This window comes from Pteropus vampyrus, unplaced genomic scaffold (assembly GCF_000151845.1).
Source record: "Pteropus vampyrus isolate Shadow unplaced genomic scaffold, Pvam_2.0 Scaffold27, whole genome shotgun sequence".
In the NCBI taxonomy this organism is placed as follows: Eukaryota; Metazoa; Chordata; class Mammalia; order Chiroptera; family Pteropodidae; genus Pteropus; species Pteropus vampyrus.
In genome coordinates this window covers 538090-543082 of record NW_011888808.1, presented here as the reverse complement: position 1 = coordinate 543082, position 4993 = coordinate 538090, and positions in this window count along the sequence as shown.

Sequence of the window (4993 nt, the reverse complement as noted above, 5' to 3'; positions counted from 1 at the left end):
GGAAGGAAGGAAGGAAGGAAGGAAGGAAGGAAGGAAGGAAGGAAGGAGAGAAAGGAAAGAAGGGAGGGAGGGATGGTCATAGATCTAATTCTCATAGAACCTTCATAAATAAGGCAAGGCAGGCTGTGTCTACTTAAAATTTATGAGTAAGGTTTATTGACACATGGATGAATGGCACAGGTACTGGGACATTTGCTGTAGCAGCGTCCGATCAAAATGTTTGGCAGTTCATCAGGAGGGGAATGATTAAATAAGTTATACCAGGTCTTCCCTAAAGCATGAGACAGCTCAACATATCCTACGGTGTGATCTCCAACTGTAAAATGAATGAGATGCCTAATAGCCTGCAGAGTATCAACCCAAGGTCCCCAGGAGTGAGGGCATCTCATCCAAGGGAAGAAAGCTTGTATTGTCTGCTATGCCTCCCTGCAATCCCACTCACTCTTCTGTCCCACCCTCCAGGCCAGCGTGGCTTCAAGGCTGTGACAATCACTCAGCGGTGCTCTCAGAGCCGCTCTCTGCAAGAGTCTGGGCGGTGTGAAGCCCTCTGCACAGAACTCCTGCAGGGTGTGAAGCCCTCTACACAGAACTTCTACAAGGGAGGAGCCCAAAAACAGTAAGTTCCTCCAGGGAGCACTGTACCCCGGGCAGATACCATAGAGTAGTAACAAGGAAAGAGGACTCCTCGGCAAGAGCTAGCTGCAGACAACTCGCTGCTGTAAGACTGAAAGAGAAAAGTAAATGCAGAACAGGTTTCAGCAGAAATCCTGGGACAGGCGCAGAAGTGGATGGCGGTCACAGAAGTGGGGTCTCAGAAGTCGGGTCTCGGTATCTAAGAAGCAACGGCGCCAAAGAGGACCTCGAGGCAATGGCTCGAAGTGCCAGTTGGCTGCTCGGCTAAGATCCTAGCAAAGTTGCTAGAGCAAATGGTGGGTTCTTCAAAATACTCACAGATGCAAGACTGGTGTAGATGTGAAGGTTCAAGCCTGGGAGGGGTCCAAGGAGATGTCATGAAAGCTGCCGGTGGTGAGCACGGGCCTTCCCGGGCGTGACACAGGCCAGGCACCAAGAGCCGGACCCTGCGAAGACCACAGTCATGGAGCTGATGAGTCTTCAGGATCACCTCGGGGTTGACATCTAAGGAATGAAGGGTTTTGGTGTCCTCCCCTCCCTTCAATCTGTGTAGCGAAACTCAACTAGGCACGAAGCTAACGCCACAAAGCCAACTCGAAGCTGATAAATGATCCTCAAATCATATCGGCCTGAGAATTGTATTACTTAAGGCTAAATATGGGGTTCTCAAGGTATACATCAGAGGGGATAAAAGGAAATTACTAGTCGCAGGGTGACTGTGATGATACAGGTGTTTATTGAAGGCAAGAACGTCACATAGGGGTTCACAGAAGAGACTGACAAATTCATATTTACCAACAGAGACTGTTAATAGGCCAAACAAAAATGTCGAAGACCTATTCCTTGTGATTGATATAATCCATCCTGATTTTCCTATTTTCGTGATTTAATTAAAACGTGTGTTTTTGTACTGTGAACAGGACTGTAGTTACCTTTCACTTAATCTGAACTCTATTTCTGCCATTCTAAATTGCCCCAGGCCACATCTTAATAGTTCAGAGAGGTTGATAACCACTGAAGAACATTAACTAGAGCTTTCTTTTGTTCTACTATGAATTCGACTTTTTAAGAGTAAATTATGTATAAATTTCTTTTCCCTAACATGCCACATATAACTACAGAATTATGCACATCAGGTATAATCCTTTGGGGAAATATATTGTGGTCCAGGGTAATTTTATATTATAATTATTATATATTATATTAAAATTAAACTATAATATACTATCATTGTTATATTATAATATATAACATTATTATACAAGGTTACTCTTGTAATCTAGCTTGAAGTAGTGACTTAATACACACCACTAGCCATAAGAGATATTTTATTAGACACAGGACAGACACGGGAGAGACACAGAGATGAGGTGAATTTCACAGGGTGACGGTCAGAGTAAGTGCTAGGATGAGAGATAAAAGTCACAGGTTCTGTACACCATTATGTATACATGGTGTAAAGCACAATGACTTCACAATTCGATGTGACACTAGAATGTGCTGCTTAATGGCAGACACTGCTTGAGGCTTTGCCCTGGTATCTAGAGACACGAAGAAGGCTCAAAGGAGAAGATTGGCAGTCCCCACAATGGCATAACCAAGGAGAACGGTGGGTGTCTGGTGGGTGAGATGAAAGAAACTGACCATGTGTGACATCGACCAAAACTTTTTCTGTGCTTTGGTCGTCCTTATACCATCAGGTATTATACTGTACACTGTAGCACAAGGATGCTTTCAAGAGTTTTTGAGAAATGTAAGCAGAGATTCCTTCGTTCACTTCTAATTCTGCCTCCTTTACCACTTCAATATAATTCTTATAAACTTACATTTTATTTCGTATTCAGGTATAAATGACATACAATGTTAAATTAGTCTCAGGTGTACAACATAATGGTTCAATATTTGTATATACAGGTATCCCTTTTTTGAAAGTTCGCATTACTCCACTTTGCTTATACGAAAGTACCTGTTTTCTCTAACTGAAAGAAATCTGAAGATGATTTTTAAAAAAAAGTGAAAAGTGAAAATAGTGTTTAGTGTTTGTTTTGCAGTGAGCTGTTTCAGAGGCAGCGGATGCACCTGGAGCAGGGAGAGTACTTGTACTAGACGTTAGCGTTATTTTAGGTTTTATGTTACTCGGTATGATTTGGTAGGTTATTTTGGAGGTCTGTGAATGCTCAAAACTTTTTCCATAGAAATTAATGGTAATTGCTTCTTCGCTTCATGCCATTTCAGGTTACAAAAGTTTTCATAAGAATGCTCTACTTTTGGATGGGGGGAAAGTCTCGTTAACACCCATCCCCATACATAGTTAGAGAATTTTTTTCTTATATTGAAAACTAAACTTATATTTTAAATAGGAAAAAAAAGGAGTTCCTGAGACCTGTGGAAACCCTTGTCCCACACTTGATAGACTCAGGCTATGATGCTCCTGCCCGCTCTTTACAGTTTTTCTGACCCTCTCTCTACAGACAACCATCACTGCATAATCACCATCTTTGTCACCCACTCCCTTATTTACAGAGTATGATCTAAGCAAGGGGCTGAGAACTTCTGAAGAGCAATGCCTAGGAGGCTTCGTAACAGAAATTTTCTTTGATTTCTGCTCACGATTTTCTTCAGCTTATTTCTGGGTTTAGAGCTCATGAGTTTTCGTAAGTCTGACCCCTGCCTCCCCCAGATAAGAGGGACGTCATAGCGCTAATGTGTCCACAGATTGTACTGTTTGATCTTCACAAATATACTTACAATCTTTTATTGGTTAAAAAAAAAAAAGAATGTATTTCTTTAAAACAGAAAGCTAATTTTTATTGTTGGAAATATGCATGACTGTAGCTACCAAAGTGCTTCAGTTCTTAACTGTTTATGATTTTAACTCCAAATATTTACTAAAGAAGGATGTTTCCCCCAGTTTACAAGTGATCCAAAATAACAAATACATTTTTCTCAATGGCTAGAAATTTATATTAAAAACAACTTTGGAAAGTCCAATTCTATTTCCATTCTTCTATTCTAGGTTTACAGGGGGAAATGTAAACTCTTTCTTTCAGAAATTACTATTAATACAGCAATAATTCTTATACTCTGCCCTCTCAGAAAAGCAGAGAGAGATGGCACTGATGTCACTTTTTCATACTTCACTGACTGTCAACCCTTTTATAGGATCACTGATGATTCGTCATTATTGTCCTATGGTATGTTTGTTTCCCACCTTTCATAGGCACCAAATTCACATGTGAACACACAGACATGCTCTCCACTAATTGTCACCTGTTTGGCCATATGTCAACTCAAAATAATCTAAAGTTTGTATCTGAATCTGCAATGTCTCCGTCCAATTTCTCACTTTATCTCTAATAAATATGGCATATCAACCACACCCTTATCTGTACCCATAATGTCTCAGTCCAATTTCTCTATTTATCTTTAATAAATATGGTGTATGAACCACACCCTTATCTGAACCCATTATCTATAAATAATAGCCCCTCCCAAACCATATTAGTACTCCTCTAGAATGTTGCCCTTTCAGAGGTCTGATTAACTGGACAAACAAGGCATGAAACTCCAGCCATACTTCCAAGACAAAAAAATAGACTTTTGTTTTAAACCATAATTTTTTTCCCAGTGAAAGCAGTGAATATAAATTATGGTGACCAAAGCATAATTCCTCAAGGCAATAATTTAATAATATCTCTCTTATTCTGGAAGACAGACTTTTGAAAACACCTGACCATCCTGAAAACGAACGCAGAAATAAATTAGACATTAGTGTGGAAAATCTAGATTATCAAATTAGAAAGCATGCGTAACATTGTATGCATGTAGCCAGCTGCTTGCGGAGCACGCACCAAGCATATTTATGCCCAGTACTCATTGCTTCCCCCTTGCAGTAATTCCAACAAAAGGAAAAATTACTTGAAAATAAAATGGCAATTCACTGAAGAACAAATAAGGCTTTCAGGCAGATTGAAATTAAAACATTAGCCATAAATCCTCTAGAAAGTCAGGATATTAGCAAATAAGATTTTAAAAACATAGGGATGCTGTCAAACATACACATGAGTTTGAGATTTCTATATAGTAAAAAAAAAAAATAGTAAAAATGTGAGCAGTGCTTACCAAGGGCCTGACACTATTAACCCCAGTCATCCCCACAAGAACGCCCTGGGATGGGTGCATTTTACAGCCGAGGATGAGGGTGATTCACTCAGCCGGGACTATCAGTGGTTAGATTCAGAAATACACTTCAAACCCAGCTAGTGAATCCTGAGTCAACCCACTATATACCATCTTTTATTTTAAGAGAACTAAAAATCTTTTCTTCTTACCCAAGAATGTGGCTTTTTGTAAGGACTTG